This window comes from Schistocerca nitens, chromosome 6 (assembly GCF_023898315.1).
Source record: "Schistocerca nitens isolate TAMUIC-IGC-003100 chromosome 6, iqSchNite1.1, whole genome shotgun sequence".
Lineage (NCBI taxonomy): Eukaryota > Metazoa > Arthropoda > Insecta > Orthoptera > Acrididae > Schistocerca > Schistocerca nitens.
This window is the reverse complement of record NC_064619.1, coordinates 661,068,525-661,086,722: the sequence shown is the minus strand read 5'-3', so window position 1 is coordinate 661,086,722 and position 18,198 is coordinate 661,068,525. Positions and strand designations below refer to the sequence as shown.

Genomic DNA, 18,198 nt, shown 5'->3' with positions numbered 1-18,198 from the left:
CATTAGAGTGATCTAATCATATGAAGTATAAAATGAAAGCTGATGAAATCAGTAAACACCACAACAAGCTAGTGTGATGGATATGTATAAAGAATTAAAGACACATTTATTAAAATTTGATATGTAAATATACCAGTACTATAAATTCTTCATAGTTACATGTAATATTAAGCCAGTTTGAGTTTCCCAGGTCCTTACCTAATCATCATAGTGTATGAGTACCCACAACTTACTATTTTGTATGTATTTATAAATTTACGTAGTTTACTCACACTGAAAAATCGGGTTTAGACATTCTTCATGAGCTGTTAATAAATTGTTAATGCTGTGTTGTTATTTTAGTAAGAGATCATAAAATGACCACACTAATTTTTTTCTGTTTTCTAGTATCTTATATCCATGTGCAGTTACCTTTTGATATGAATGCTGGTCGTTATTTAAGTGTCTAACTTGGATTCAATAGCGTGTGCATCACTTAACTGCTGATGATGACGGTGGAGACAGTTATCGAAAGCTTCAGTGCCTTATTTGAAGTGACGTGGCTTGTAAACCATGAAAGTTTTATTTAAACACACCACTACAGAACACTCCAACGACACATTACAGTTAGTGCTTACAGGAGAGTTATAGAGCACGCATAGCCAATTGTCGTCGATGTTGGTGAGTGTACTTTTGTCAAGTGGCTGTCTGATCAAGCACCTGTGTGAGTTAAATAGTCTAACATTTCACTGGACTTGAAATACTATGTGTGCATGAGTTTCAGATTGACTTTTCATGACTTAAATTATTTGATGGTGCTTTTGACAAGTGATTTTGTGCAACTGTACAAGCTTAAACTTTGTTTACAGGATTTGTGGCTGCTGTAAATTGTAAGTATTGCTACCATTGATGTGTATTCAGGGTACCAAACTTTAATTTTATGTCACAATCAGTATTGAGAAACAGGACTTTTGGCCTATTGATGTTTGCAGTTGATTTTTAGTAACTGTGCAGTTAAATGAAATTTATCCATGTGTGTTTTTGCATTTAATTCTCTGTTCACATTCTCCATTTGAATCTGCAACTTATGTGAGGCCACTGTTCATACAAATATTCATTTCGTTTAAAATATAATACTCCAGTTTTGTCAGAATCATTAATTGTACAGGATCTATCCTGTAAATTCTGCATTATGTTTGATGGTGCATGACTAACCCATCTGATAATCATAAATCAAATTAGCAAATTAAGTTGTGTACTGACCACACCAATAGGGGCCTGTAAAACCATTGGTGTGCTCATAACAGGGAGATTCCATCTGAGTTACATCATGCTGAGACAGATTCCAAAATCTGAAACTGGATTGTAAGGCATATCCCAGAGCAGACACAAACTGAGATTAGAATTTAATAATGTTTAAGAGTGGGTTGAGTTTTAAGAGAAAGGGGAAGAAATATCAGTGTGCAAGGAAATGGAATACTGAAGTACTGAGGAATAATGATGCGAATTTTAAGTTCTCTGAGGTTGTAGATACTGCAGTAATGAGTAACACAGCACGCTGTTCAGTTGTCAAGGAATGGACATTTCTAAAAAGAGTGATCACAGACAATGGACAGACAAATATAGATCACCACCACCACCACCACCACCACCACCACCACCACCACCACCATAAAGTTTTCTCCCATATTAGCAGGTCCTCTGTCTCTCCATTTTCTGTGATCCATTGCTTCCTTCTTAAGGCTGTTGTATGTTGTACCATCCATCACGTCATCCAGTATCTGAAATCTCTTCCTTCCTCACTTCCTTTTCCCTTCTACATAACCTTCTAAAGCTCTTTTTATCAGTCCATCATTCTTTCTTAATATATGTCCAATCCATTTTCTTTTTCTTCTTTTTATTACATCTAGTAACTGTCTTTTCTCTCCCACTCTTCTCAGTACCTATCCAATTTTTACTCAGTCCATCCAACTTATTCTTTCCATCCTCTGCCACCATGTCCACATCTCAAAAGCCTCCAGCCTCTCTCTGTCTTTCTTCCTCAAAGTCCATGTTTCAGCACCATACAGAAGAACACTCCATACAAAACACTTTATGAGTCTTTTCCTCGGTTCTCTGCCCAGACTGCTGCAGAAAATTCTCCTTTTCTTATGAAATGCCTCTTTTGCCATTGCTATCCTTGTTTTAATTTCTGTGCTGCACTTCCAGCTGGTGTCTATCCCGCTTCCAAAATACTTAAAATTTTGCACCTGTTCTAATATTTCTCCATTCAGCATAATTTTTATTTCTTTATTTCCTCCTAGTGCCAATACTTTTGTTTTACTTTGTGTTAATTTTCATTCCCTAATTTTTTCCATTAGCTTCAATGGTGTCCACTAAATCCCGTAATTCTTTTTCCCCTGTGGTTAAAAGGACCATGTCATCAGGAAACCTCAAACACCCTACTCTTCCTCCAATTTCTACTCCTTTGTCATATAATGAGCATTGGTCAATCATACTTTCCAAGTAGAAAAGGGTAGGTGATAGACAGAATCCTTGTCTTACTCCTTTTCCTAGTCCAATCCAGTTTGTACTTTCTCCTCTCACTTTAACTGATGCTTTGTTATTCAGATATAACAAGTTTACAAGTCTTCTGGTTTTCCTGTCCACTCTCTTTCCCCTCATTATAGTCGCCAGCTTGTCCCAATCCACATTGTCAAATGCCTTTTCTAGATCGATGAAGCACATATAGAGGTCTTTTCCTTTTTCAATAAACCTTTCTCCCAAGATTCGTAGGAGCCCTACTGCATCTCTGGTGCCCGTATTCCATCTGAAGCCAAACTGCTCCTCTCCAAGATTATGCTCCATTACTTTTTCAAGTTCCTTATTAATTATTCTTAACATCACTTTGGCTGCATGTGAAATGAGGCTCATTGTCCTGTGCTCACTGCATTTCTTGGTTCCTTGTTTTTTCGATAATGGAATCATTACTGTTGTCAGAAAGTCCTCAGGCCATTCACCACTGTCGTATATTTTATTATATAACCTTAATATTTCTCTTATTCCATCTTGGTTCAAGCATTTTAATATTTCTCCTGGTATTGTATCTGTACCTTTGCCATTTTTTGGTATTGTATCTGTACAAACTGCCTATTGGCTTCTGTCTCGGGTTCTTCGGCCGACGTTCATCTAATGATTTTTCTGACGTTTCGCCAGCACGAGTGGCTGGCATTGTCAAAGCTTCACCCTCCATTGCCGGTGGTGAACTGGAGCCGAGCTCGCGGGCGCAGGCTATATGTACCTGGCGCGCCAACGTCCGAGGGCTTCTCCGCGGTCATTTCCGGTGCGGTTCTCCTCTTGCTACCTGCGACGGTCATTCGCTGCAGTATGGGAAGCCAGGATCCGTTGACCTTAAGGCTTTCCTCTTTCTTGTTCAAACTGTTTGCGTGTTTTTGTATTTCTACAGTTTCTCTGAACAAGCGCGTGTGATAGTGCTTCTCTACAGCCAGAACTTCTGTGTCGGCGAATTTTATTACATGGTCGGTCTCATTCAGTGCGTGCTCTGCCACGGCCGATTTCCGCACCGGAAATGACCGCGGAGAAGCCCTCGGACGTTGGCGCGCCAGGTACATATAGCCTGCGCCCGCGAGCTCGGCTCCAGTTCACCACCGGCAATGGAGGGTGAAGCTTTGACAATGCCAGCCACTCGTGCTGGCGAAACATCAGAAAAATCATTAGATGAACGTCGGCCGAAGAACCCGAGACAGAAGCCAATAGGCAGTTTGTCAACAAGTGGCCACGAAAGCCTCAACAATTTTGTATTACGCCTCTACGGGGAGGAGATTTGCAGATTGTACCGACGCCTTGACCAACGACGGAAGAAGAAAGCGCGACTGATGTCCTCTCTCGCCTTTCTGTCACGTTGCCGAGATGAATGTGCTACACCGAAGTTCTTGAGATGTAAGCGTCTATTCACCACCGCCCAAGCACATCGTATCTACGACAGAATGGAACGAGCTTTTCTTCGTGAGCGAATACATACAACACGGAGAGACTTGGCAAGAACGGATCAGGAACTTCTGGACCTTTTCTATCAACTAAGTAGCAGAATGCATCGAGACGACTGGGACAAGATTGACAGCATCACTCACAGGAGCATGCAGAACAAACTCGAGCGCTGCACCGATCGACAGAAGAAAAAGTTTGAAAGATGCCGGAAGCACACCGACAAGGCGACTCCCGACATGTCACACACAGTGGTCAACCTCACTGAACAACAATTGACCGAAGAGGAAGTGTCTGTTCTTCAAAAAGGAGGGAATTTCGCTATCATCCCGAGAACTATACCTATGGAGGACATCATTGCCAACACCGAAGCAGCCATTCGTACCCTTCCTTGTGAAAGGGCAGAGGAAATACGCACGGAAACAGCCAGGATACTGCGCCGAGCAAAACCACCAGCTTGCAACCTGAAGAAAGAAGAGGTACAAGCCATTAAGAATCTCAACGCCGACAAGAGTATATTGGTACTGCCTGCCGATAAGGGGAATGCGACCGTCGTAATGAAGACCGAAGATTATGAGCAAAAGATCCGAGACCTATTAGATCTGACGACGTACCAAAAACTAAGCGCACATCTGACGCAACGTATCACACGGAATACGAATCGATTAATCAAGGCGTCTTCTCTGCCGGCGGACATACAGAGAAACCTGCGCAACACAGAAGCCCTACCACCTCGGCTGTATGGATTACCCAAGATCCATAAGAACAACGTTCCACTGAGACCGATCGTTAGCGCTCCTGGATCACCGACATATAAACTGGCAAAACACTTGGCCTCTCTGCTCCAGCCACACATGGGGAAGACCGACACATACATTAAGGACTCAGGACATTTCATTGAGAAGCTGAAGAAACTGAAACTTGCACCAAACGACATCCTGGTCAGCTTTGATGTTGTTTCGTTATTTACGAAAGTGCCACTCAGTGACGCTCTGGAGCACATTGGTTCCATTTTTCCGCTAGACATCAGAAAGCTCTTCCATGCATGTCTCACCACGAGCTATTTCACGTGGAATGGCGATTTCTACGAGCAGCTGGTAGGCGTCGCCATGGGTAGTCCTCTCAGTCCAGTGGTGGCCAACTTCTTCATGGAACAATTCGAAGCACAGGCACTGGACTCGGCGACTTACAAACCTAAGGTGTGGTACAGGTACGTCGATGATACTTTCGTGGTGTGGAGCCATGGTGAAGAACAGCTCAGTGACTTCCTAAGACACTTGAACAGCCTCCATGCCAACATAACATTTACCATGGAAGTAGAAAAGGACAAGAAACTGCCATTTCTAGATGTTCTGGTCACAAGGGACGGCGAAGATCTGGGACACAGCGTGTATCGAAAACCGACTCACATGGACCGATACCTGCACAAACTGTCAAACCACCACCCGAGCCAGAAAAGAGGCATGATTAGTACGCTCGTAACGAGAGCAGGACGAATATGAGCCGCAACACCTCAAACGAGAAATGCAACACCTGGAAACTGTCCTGAGGAGCAATGGTTACTCCACAAATTATATTAGAAGTGTAACAGAGCCCAACCCTCGGCGAAGTAAGGAACCGGAAAAAGAATTGTCAGGTACGGCCTTTCTGCCATACATTCCCAGAGTGACGGACAGAATCGGCCGTATATTGCGCAAACATGGCGTAAAGACGATTTTCAAACCGACAAGGAAGATCAAAGAGTGTCTTAGATCGGCGAAGGAGAAAAGAGACCCACTTGCAATGTCGGGAATATACCGTATACCATGCACATGCGGAAAAGTTTATGTCGGAATGACTGGATGATCCATTAACACCAGGATCAAAGAGCATAAGCGACATTGCAGGTTGGGGCAGGTGGAGAAATCGGCGTGGCAGAGCACGCACTGAATGAGACCGACCATGTAATAAAATTCGCCGACACGGAAGTTCTGGCTGTAGAGAAGCACTATCACACGCGCTTGTTCAGAGAAGCTGTAGAAATACAAAAACACGCAAACAGTTTGAACAAGAAAGAGGAAAGCCTTAAGGTCAACGGATCCTGGCTTCCCGTACTGCAGCGAATGACCGTCGCAGGTAGCAAGAGGAGAACCGCACCGGAAATGACCGCGGAGAAGCCCTCGGACGTTGGCGCGCCAGGTACATATAGCCTGCGCCCGCGAGCTCGGCTCCAGTTCACCACCGGCAATGAAGGGTGAAGCTTTGACAATGCCAGCCACTCGTGCTGGCGAAACGTCAGAAAAATCATTAGATGAACGTCGGCCGAAGAACCCGAGACAGAAGCCAATAGGCAGTTTGTCAACAAGTGGCCACGAAAGCCTCAACAATTTTGTATTGTATCTGTACCTTTGCCATTTTTCATTGCAGCTATGGCAGACTTTACTTCTTCCATTATGATGGTTCGTCCTTTCTAGTCATCACTTACACTGTTGAGTGATTCAAGTTCCAGAGTTTCTGGTTTGCGATCTGTGTCATATAGCTCTTTTACACTTTCTTCCCATCTCTGGAGGACATCATCACGATCTTTGTAGACTACCTCTCCGCCTTTACTCAAAATTTCCATAGTAGCACTTCCTGCTGTGTTTTGATCTCATGTCATAGTCTTTACTCTGTTGTATCGTAAGTTGTATCTTCCCTTCCTGTCCAGTTTTTCAGTTGCATCACATTCCTCCTTTAGCCATTTTTTTCCTAGCCTGTTCTGTTTCTCTTCGCATTTCATTATTTAACCTTCAGTACATCTTTCTTGCATCTTCAGTGTTCTTGTTTTAAAATTTTCCTCTCTCCTCCATCTTGGAAATAATTTCTTACGTGACCCATGATTTTTTTGCCCTTTTCCCTTTTACATATTCTATATTTTGCTGTCCTGTTTTAATGATGCCTTCTTTCAGCATATTCCAGTACTCGTTGACGTTATCAGGTGGTTCTTTGTGTCATAATGTGTTTAGAAACTCAAGTGACAGCATTTCTGTAATTTGTTCTTTGTTGGATCTTATCTTCTCTAGATCCCACTTCTCCAGCATGGTCACCTTCTTCAGTTTTTTCATTCTTATTTCTATATCTGCCATAAGTAAGTTGTGGTTGCTATTAATATCTGCACCTGGTAATGTGTGCAACTTCCTGATTCCATTCCTGTATCTTTCTTCTACCAGTATAAAATCGATTTGGTTTCTGTATTTATCCCCTGGTGATTTCCGATTGTAGAGCCTCCTCTTGTGGTTCTTGAATCATGCAATTGCCACTATCAGCTGCCTTTCCCTGCAGAAGTCAATTAGCCATTCACCTCTATCAATTCTATTTCCAAGACCATGACTGCCTACTATGTTTCCCTCTTTCCCTTTTCCCACAATGGCGTTCCAGTCTCCCATTACTATTTTGCAGCATTTTTTATTTTTGTCCATTATTCTCATTATTACATTGTATGTTTCCTCTACAATTTGGTCATCATGTTCTGAAGTTGGCATATACACCTGAACAATCAGTAAATCTTTTTGTGCTCTTTTCAGCCTTACGCCAATAACCAGGTCATTTGCATAGTCCACATATTCCACACATTTAGCCAATTCCTTTGTCATAATCATTTCTACTCCATTCATTCCTTTTACTTCTCCTCCTGAGTAGTACAATACATATTCATCTGACTGTAACTCTCCACATCCATTCCATCTTACCTCAGCAACACCTATGAGGTCCATAAGATTCCTTTCCATCTCTCTTTTAAGGTTGTCTAGTTTTCCTGCTTGTAGCAGAGTTCTAACATTCCACGTACCAATTCTTGTTTTGATACAAAGAAAATATCCAAAAAGAAATCTAGAGTGAAAGAAGAAACAATTCAATTGATTGACAAAAGAAAAAAATATAAAAATGTTCAGAAAGGAAAATACATAGAGCAATTTAACTCACATAAAAATGAAATCAGTGGGAAGAGCAAGAAAGCTAAAGCAAAATGGCTGCAGGAAAAATGTGAAGAAATCAAAAGGGAAATGGTCAACAGCAGACACGTGCAGTATGTACAAGAACCAAAAGGTAATATAAGAATGAGAAACCAACAGAGGAGTGCTTGAATTATAAAGGATTATGGCAAGTATCCACTCTCTCTGTTAAACATGTACCTTCAGAAGCAATGACAAAAATAAAAGAATGATTCAGGAGAGGGGTTACAGTTCTGGGATCAATCAAAAAATTAACGACATCAATTACTTCAGTGAAAGCAAGTAAGATTGATACAATCTTCTGAAAGGGGTTAACAGTCTTCTGAGCACAGAATAAGGACTGACAGTAAACCAAAGAAAGATAAAAGTATGGAGAAGTAGTAGATATGACATTAATGACAAATTTAATATCAAAATTTCAGGCCACATAGTATGCAAAGTACAGGTATTCTGCTGTTTTTCAAGTGAAATAACGCTTCAAGGACAAAGCAAGGTGCAGTGGAAGTGGATTACCAGAGGAAAAGAAACTATTTCTCACTAAATGAAATGTATTAATAATGCCTGAATCTGAGAAAGCAATTTATGAGAATATACATCTGAAGCATAGTATTGTATGGATGTGAAACATGGACTTTGGAAAAACTAGATAAGAGCGAAGAAAGGATTATATGGGAAACAATGGTTAGAAGAACTTATAGCATTGCAGGGCATGTATTACGATATCAGGGAATAGCTTCCATGGTATCAGAGGGACCCATGCAGGGCAAAACCTGTACAATGAGATGGAGATCAAGATGTCAGGTGTAGAGATTACTCTGAAATGAAGAAGGAAACTTGGTGAGCTACATCAAACATCTGATAAATGACGACAAAAAAGTTTCTAATTTTGAAAACAAATCCTGCCCCCATTACTGTCAGTATTGTAACAAAAAAAAAAGTGTTTACAAATATATCTCTGGACCGACAGTTGTTAAAATCCTTGTGTGTGTGTGTGTGTGTGTGTGTGTGTGTGTGTGTGTGTGTGTGTGTAACAACACACCCTCTTATAAAATACTTGTTGTTGTTGTTGTGGTCTTCAGTCCTGAGACTGGTTTGATGCAGCTCTCCATGCTACTCTATCCTGTGCAAGCTTCTTCATCTCCCAATACGTACTGCAGCCTACATCCTTCTGAATCTGCTTAGTGTATTCACCTCTTGGTCTCCCTCTATGATTTTTACCCTCCACGCTGCCCTCCAATACTAAATTGGTGATCCCTTCATGCCTCAGAACATGTCCTACCAACCGATCCCTTCTTCTTGTCAAGTTGTGCCACAAACTCCTCTTCTCCCCAATCCTATTCAATACTTCCTCATTAGTTACGTGATATACCCATCTAGTCTTCAGCATTCTTCTGTAGCACCACATTTCAAAGGCTTCTATTCTCTTCTTGTCCAAACTATTTATTGTCCATGTTTCACTTCCATACATGGCTACACTCCAAGCAAATACTTTCAGAAACGACTTCCTGACATTTAAATCTATACTCGATGTTAACAAATTTCCCTTCTTCAGAAACGCTTTCCTTGCCATTGCCAATCTACATTTTATATCCTTCCTACTTTGACCATCATCAGTTACTTTGCTCCCCAAATAGCAAAACTCCTTTACTACTTTAAGTGTCTCATTTCCTAATCTAATTCCCTCAGCATCACCTGACTTAATTCGACTACATTCCATTATCCTCGTTTTGCTTTTGTTGATGTTCATCTTATATCCTCCTTTCAAGACACTGTCCATTCCGTTCAACTGCTCTTCCAAGTCCTTTGCTGTCTCTGACAGAATTACAATGTCATCGGCGAACCTCAAAGTTTTTATTTCTTCTCCATGGATTTTAATACCTACTCCGAATTTTTCTTTTTTTTGCTTTACTGCTTGCTCAATATACAGATTGAATAACATCGGGGAGAGGCTAAAACCCTGTCTCACTCCCTTCCCAACCACTGCTTCCCTTTCATGTCCCTTGACTCTTATAACTGCCATCTGGTTTCTGTACAAATTGTAAATAGCCTTTTGCTCCCTGTATTTTACCCCTGCCACCTTCAGAACTTGAAAGAGATTATGCCCGTCAAAAATACTTAAAATGCTGAAATACTACTGGACTCTGGCATGACTGGCTAAACAAACATCACATGCACAACTGGCTTTGTTTTTCCCAATAGCAGGAAAATTTGCTGCACAAGATTATGCCATGGAACACTACTGAGAGAATGTATCCAAAGTATTCGATCAGTACCACCATTAAGTCAACAGACTGAGACAGATTTCTAAGTGCAAAGCAAGTAGAACTTATGCAAGTCCTGGTACCATCTCAGTTTGTTATCCATCTGGATGCCCACAAACTTTACACATTAAGCCTCCTTCAATGTATGCCCATTGAGCCCTACTTTTAGTACCTGTACATCACTAACAACAGCAACACCTGTTAATCCAGTTGTTACAGATGCAAATGCCATCAGCTGTTCATCTGACCCCATTATGATCACTGCTTCCATCATTACAGGAAGCAAAGGAAGATTGCAGCAGCTACCAATGCTATCTGAACCTGCACATCCAGGTATGTAATGTAACTTATCCAGTATGCAATACACATTCATGCTGTCATCTAGTATCAGAATCTGTTAATTCATACACAAGCTAAACCCACTCGCTGGTCCCAGTAACTTGGCACAATGAAATCTGTAGTCATTCTCTAAACATTTCAGTGGAGCTCACTTAAACGTTTTTCAGCATCACATGCACCATACTTAATCCTATAGTGCTTGGGCCACAGAGTTTGATCACGGGGTTTGATCATGTGGCAATGGTAGCTGTTACAGTTACATTTCACCTCAGAAAATACTGAATCAGAAACAGGCATATGAGTTACTCTGCTGCTGAGTGGTGCTCCATCTAAATGAGTAGTTCTTCAATGGTTTTCAATGGGTTGAACTCGAGGAGATGGGGACTGAATCGACCAGAGGAGCAGAGTTAACTTTCACTTTATCCTCCTTGTTTCAGTGAGGTTTTTATTTCTGTGAGGATTTTCCCGCCTTTACTTCTGGGACAGTAAGGACCATTTGTTTCTATGACCTGCAGTCTGTGGCTCTGTCAGCCATTAGTTGGTGGTAGACTGTTGGTATGTTTTGTCCTGGGAGAAGGGCACCTTGGCAGGTGTCCTCTTCCCTGGTGATGTCAGAGGAGGACGAGGCATCTCCGGCTGCACCAATGGGGTGGTAACCACTGGTGCTGTAGGTGTGACAGTTGAGGGAGTTGGTGCACCCTCCCCTGAATGATAATTGACATATCTAGGACCAGCAGTTACTGTCTGACAATTGTCGTCATGCTAGGTGTGACTTTTGAAACACAGTTTGCAAAGTTTGAGCTCATACTGGTCAGATGGAGTCGTTCAGACTTTTTCTCAGCTTCTTAATAAGACAGGCATTAGAATGTTTTATATTCCTGGATTTTCTTCTCCTCCTCGAAAACTGAACACATCAGCAAAAGAGGGAGAAGGTGTTGTGAGTGGTTTAACACTTGTGGGGAGGTTTTCACAAGGACTGCTGTCATGTGTTGGTTGGTTGGTTGGTTGATTTGGGGGTTCAAAGGAACCATCCCGGCATTTGCCTGAATAGATTTAGGGAACTCACAGAAAGTCGTGTTGTTCCACCACACGTTTCACAAGTAATGTCATTAGTACAGCAGGACAACATGTGCGCAAACCTCTATCTCACAGGAGCACGAAAACAGGTTTTACATGACACCTAAAAACCACTACCTTAACTTTCTCAGGTGAAACATATCTGCTGAAGGCTAGGATGAAAGATCCAGTGTCCAGCCTATTGTCCTTAGGTCCTCTGGATACAACGGATTCCACACTGCTCTGGGTAAGCAAGATTCTTCTTCTGTTTGTAGTGAAAGGTCCTGATTGAAGATGACACCTTAAATCCTGTCAAGTTTGTTATGAGGAGAAATGGTAACCGGTATTATCCCTGAGCTTGTCACAGGCCTGAAGTGCCTGCGGTGGGTTAGCATATAATGCTTTGGTCAACAAACATTCATTTCACATATTATCTATTGCTGTGACTTCTCTGAACAGATCCTGAATATATTTAATGAAAAACAATGGCTTTAGTGTTGCAAAAGATTTCCTGTCAGTTCTGGGACATACCACGAGATGAGTGTATTGTCCACCTCCATTTCTCCTTGACTGAATCTCATCCTATGGCATGGCCAGAGACAAACACTATGTGGTTGTAAGTCTGTGTCAGAATCTTGCGTTCTGTCTGCTGAGGTGGCAGTGTTGGCATTGCCACCAGTCTGGATGAGTTTGACCCATTTCACTGCAAATGAATGAGTTTGACCTGCTTCATTGCAGATCTTGCACAATGGTGCCACTCACTCCAACTGGGAACACTCAGCACCAGTGCCACCCCACCAAGGCAAAGGTTCCCTGGCACTGTATCAATTGTCCAGAGTCCCAGATTGGACAAGCACCTACTTCTTGCCATTCATGGGGAGGTAACAGCTCAGATTTCAGCAGTGCAGTCCCTGTGTAGTCAGGAGGCTACAGCCAAGAGGGTATATGATGACCCCCCCCCCCCCCCCCCCACAATGAAGGATAGACTACCGCACTATGTTTCAGATGTGAAAATAAATCTCCTCTAATAGTAAGTGCAGAAGGTCACAGTGCATAGTGGATATATTATGCGCCATGTAAGATGTCCTCCACCAAATAGTGTGCCCTTCTGTGAAATTTAGAACAGTGGTGGTTGAACCCTAAGAGGGGACCATAAGTAATTATGCCAAAAATTTGAAGGAAAGGTGAAATGAACACAAACTAATTCTGGTCCTAATAATGGCCCAGTCATCAATGTTAAGTTTCACTAGGTATACAACACAACTCCTCTCAGTCGCCTCTTCGGACAGGCAAGGAATAACCAGGATCTATTCTAGTTCCCAATACCGCAGGAGGCTCCAGCATCCTGATGCTGATTATATCATTAAATATTTAATAACAGTACTTTAATTTGACAATGACAGGAACCTGATCTTCAAATAGCTGTCAACGGGGGGCCTTTTTTTTATATTTTGTAGATATACTGCTTCATTCACTATTAGCTTTAGTTTGACTTGTAAAATGTCCACAGATCATTACAAATATTCATAACTCCACTGTTGGTCTGTCTGTCAGTATTTCTACTTCATTCTGTTACCCCTCTCTCACATCACTGAAAGGAGAAATTTGTGCTTGTGTTCACTACCTATGATTTTCTATTTATTTTTCTTGTTTCCTGTTTGTTTCTTTTTCCTGATGAAGAAGCAATTGTTTTGAAAAATGTGCTGCTTCAAGTGTCATTGTTTGCATTTGTAGCTCTTCATGTCTCAGCAATTGCTACAATGGCATGCCTATCTCGAATTAGTTAGTATTAACCTCTCTTTTCTTTTGACAATCCAAAGCTAAATCTTAGACTTTCAATTGTCATCAGACAACAGGAGGGCATAAGAAAACAGATCTGTTTATTGGTACTGTATAATGAAGTAAGTAACTCAGTATAAATCACAACAGTGGATAAGGACAGACTTAGGGTAAATTTTTTGAATTGGACTATACTAACCAAATAAAGTTATGCATCTTAAGAAGCTATAATAATTTATTTTAATTTATTTACATTGACGTCTTGATTTTCTGGGAAAGATTTTCTAGTAACAAAAGAAAAGGACAGAACAGCAACTGTAGAGAGCAGCAGGTGGTGGAAGAGAACTAGAGTGACCAGAAAATCAAACTATAACAACATTCTTCCCACTTGAGCCACACAACAGATAAAAATGGACTGCAACCAATCTCCTTGAATAATAAGAAACAACAGTGGATAAGGACAGACTTAGGGTTAAGTTTTTGAATTGGACTATACTAACCAAATAAAGTTATGCATCTTAAGAAGCTATAATAATTTATTTTAATTTATTTATCTAAAAAGAAAGATGATGAGACTTACCAAACAAAAGCGCTGGCAGGTCGATAGACACACAAACAAACACAAATATACACACAAAATTCAAGCTTTCGCAACAAACTGTTGCCTCATCAGGAAAGAGGGGAAGGAGAGGGAAAGACGAAAGGATGTGGGTTTTAAGGGAGAGGATAAGGAGTCATTCCAATCCCGGGAGCGGAAAGACTTACCTTGGGGGGAAAAAAGGACAGGTATACACTCGCACACACACCCATATCCATCCACACATACAGACACAAGCAGACATATTTAAAGACAAAGAGTTTGGGCAGAGATGTCAGTCGAGGTGGAAGAGTAGAGGCAAAGAAGTTGTTGAAAGACAGGTGAGGTATGAGTGGCGGCAACTTGAAATTAGCGGAGATTGAGGCCTGGCGGATAACGAGAAGAGAGGATATACTGAAGGGCAAGTTCCCATCTCCGGAGTTCGGATAGGTTGGTGTTGGTGGGAAGTATCCAGATAACCCGGACGGTGTAACACTGTGCCAAGATGTGCTGGCTGTGCACCAAGGCATGTTTAGCCACAGGGTGATCCTCATTACCAACAAACACTGTCTGCCTGTGTCCATTCATGCGAATGGACAGTTTGTTGCTGGTCATTCCCACATAGAATGCATCACAGTGTAGGCAGGTCAGTTGGTAAATCACGTGGGTGCTTTCACACGTGGCTCTGCCTTTGATCGTGTACACCTTCCGGGTTACAGGACTGGAGTAGGTGGTGGTGGGAGGGTGCATGGGACAGGTTTTGCACCGGGGGCGGTTACAAGGATAGGAGCCAGAGGGTAGGCTCCTATCCTTGTAACCGCCCCCGGTGCAAAACCTGTCCCATGCACCCTCCCACCACCACCTACTCCAGTCCTGTAACCCGGAAGGTGTACACGATCAAAGGCAGAGCCACGTGTGAAAGCACCCACGTGATTTACCAACTGACCTGCCTACACTGTGATGCATTCTATGCGGGAATGACCAGCAACAAACTGTCCATTCGCATGAATGGACACAGGCAGACAGTGTTTGTTGGTAATGAGGATCACCCTGTGGCTAAACATGCCTTGGTGCACAGCCAGCACATCTTGGCACAGTGTTACACCGTCCGGGTTATCTGGATACTTCCCACCAACACCAACCTATCCGAACTCCGGAGATGGGAACTTGCCCTTCAGTATATCCTCTCTTCTCGTTATCCGCCAGGCCTCAATCTCCGCTAATTTCAAGTTGCCGCCACTCATACCTCACCTGTCTTTCAACAACTTCTTTGCCTCTACTCTTCCACCTCGACTGACATCTCTGCCCAAACTCTTTGTCTTTAAATATGTCTGCTTGTGTCTGTATGTGTGGATGGATATGGGTGTGTGTGCGAGTGTATACCTGTCCTTTTTTCCCCCTAAGGTAAGTCTTTCCGCTCCCGGGATTGGAATGACTCCTTATCCTCTCCCTTAAAACCCACATCCTTTCGTCTTTCCCTCTCCTTCCCCTCTTTCCTGATGAGGCAACAGTTTGTTGCGAAAGCTTGAATTTTGTGTGTATATTTGTGTTTGTTTGTGTGTCTATCGACCTGCCAGCGCTTTTGTTTGGTAAGTCTCATCATCTTTCTTTTTAGATATATTTTTCCACGTGGAATGTTTCCCTCTGTTATATTCATATTTTAATTTATTTACATTGACGTCTTGATTTTCTGGGAAAGATTTTCTAGTAACAAAAGAAAAGGACAGAACAGCAACTGTAAAGAGCAGCAGGTGGTGGAAGAGAACTAGAGTGACCAGAAAATCAAACTATAACAACATTCTTCCCAGTTGAGCCACACAACAGATAAAAATGGACTGCAACCAATCTCCTTGAATAATAAGAAACAATGAAAGGTTTCAATGCAAGGAAAATCATAATCCAAGAAGAACAAATTTACAATAGCAAATCATTTGGAATTTTTGTTCTAGGAATAGTTTGAAGGCATAATCCAACATCGCAAGAAGACATTGCAAGTTTGTCAGATATGAATACTGTAAGAGATAGCCTTGCATGAAGTGACATAATAATTATATAATTATCCCACAGCACATGCCTAATTGCTAAGGAGGGGGTAGTCAAGACACAAGTCATTGCAGATAGAGCACTAAACTACTGGGTTATGAGAAGGGGAAGAAAATTGATTGTGACCATGTTCATGAAGCCATCCCAGAATTTATCTGGAATGATTAAAAACAGAAAAGCTCTGCTAAAAGAGATAAATTTCACAATAACATCCTCATGAAATTGATTTGGTTCGTCCCTTGGTGTTTCTACCTGACTTCTCATTAAAGTTTTAGTTTTTATGCTTCTCTTTGCTTCATTTTTGAACAGATTTTCATTCGAAATTTTTGAGTAACTTTGAGTTACCCATGTTACATGGTGATTAATCACTTGAACGAATTGCAACTGTGATGCTCCAAATAACAGCTACAGGCTCCTCTGACTAGTTGGAGCAATGGCAGGGGTACCAGGCACAAGTTACTCATCTTTTTGGCATCAACAATTGTCTCATGACTTGCTAATGCCTTAATGCAGGTTTCACTCCACCCTTAGTTTTTTAGTTATCAACCTGTGAGTGGTGACACACTTAACATATTGTTGCTTGTTATTCAGACTGTTTTAGGTGCCACATGATATTTTAACCAGTGTGGTAAGTAGGTAACAGTGATCTGTTCTTGATAACCAGTTAGAAAAAAAGTCAAGATCATAAATAAGTGAGATATTCTGTGATCTTGAGTTTTCTTAAAACAAAAATGAGCCACATAATATGCAACAATGGAAAATCCAGAATGGAATGTACCAATATTTCAGCAGCTTCTAGCAGATGTTTGGTTAGATAGTAAGGAAGTTACACGTTTGCCTCACCCACCCGTCCACCTGTAGCCTTCTCAGCAAAGCTAGGTCATGTACAGGTACATGTGCGTTGTCACGACCTGAAAAAATGTTGATATTGAAGTATTCGGGCAGCTTTACTTAGCTTCCCATATTTGTTTTTCATCTATGGCATCAGCGAAACAATTAGTGCTTGTAAATTTCTGAATCACCATCACTGTTGTCCTTGGTACCAAATAATTGAAGCAGCCACCTTAGACAGCTTTGCTATGTTTTGATCACCATTTCATATCTGCTTGAAGTGGTCTGAGCTCATTTTGATTATCAGCCTGAAAAATTTACACAGGAGCTGTAGTTCTAGTAGTTACAAGTGTCTCCCATCACTTCAGTTGTATTTGATCGGAGAGTTGCAAATTAGCAGGGCTGAAGGTTAGCACTAATTAAACAGATAACTAATATCTCTAATATCTGTAATATTTGCCCCCCCCCCTCCCTGCATCCATCCTCTACCACTGACAATGAGCTCAAAACCACTTCAGGAAGAAAATTCTAGCCAACAGGAGCTTTGCTGCACACTTATGCATGGAGAAAATTTGCAAAATAAGGCAGAATTTAATGACAACACATTTGGATTATTAGTGTATAAAATGAAATTTTAAAAAATTGAAATTAAAGTCACATATCACTAAAACAGTAACAAAACTTGATATTACTTTTCACAACAACAAAATGTTTAACAACAGGATATGCTCACATTTAGATGTCGCACATAGTTGGGACTGAGATAGCATAGTCTGTAGTAGAGACGTGAGGAAACCGAATGCCGATACAACATGTAACATACCAGTACCAGGACACCATCACTAAACATGTCTATTCCCTCAATGTTTCTGTGACTGCACTGCCTACCACTTTTTCACCATGCATGTGTCATAAAAACCATTTTGCACACTACAACAGAATTCATTCATGAAGAGCACATTCCTACAAAGAGCAAATGGTCTTGCCTTGCTGCTTTCGAGATACTTAAAAGCTCTGCAGACAACTATCTATTACACAATTTCATTGTGACATCAACTCCAGATAACAGTCCTGTTGCCGAAAGATTAGTCTTGGTCATGAAAAACATTCCTGTCTCTCAGAACCATCAACAAAGCCATGAAATGACGCTTTGTGACGTACTTATTGCTGCTGAGACTGCAGTCTACATCTGAGCTGCTTCGAAGCATCTGCTGATTCTACCCTGAAAAATATAGCCAATAATGCATTTTTGTGGCAGTAAGTGTACATTGTGAACTTGAGTAAGTAAGTTCATCAATATACTATATTCTCCTGACTGCAGCTTTAGCTCTAACAACACTGATTTTCATTGTCCTTCAATTAGCTGCCTAATCAAAGCAAA

General features: G+C 41.4%; 1 protein-coding gene across 1 annotated transcript in view; it reads right to left on the bottom strand.

Moving 5' to 3' along the window:
- The window catches only part of LOC126262358 (interleukin-1 receptor-associated kinase 1-like), a 193,902-nt gene that overhangs the window by 102,825 nt on the left and 72,879 nt on the right, over positions 1 to 18,198 (bottom strand). The gene's annotated exons all lie outside the window — the stretch shown is intronic.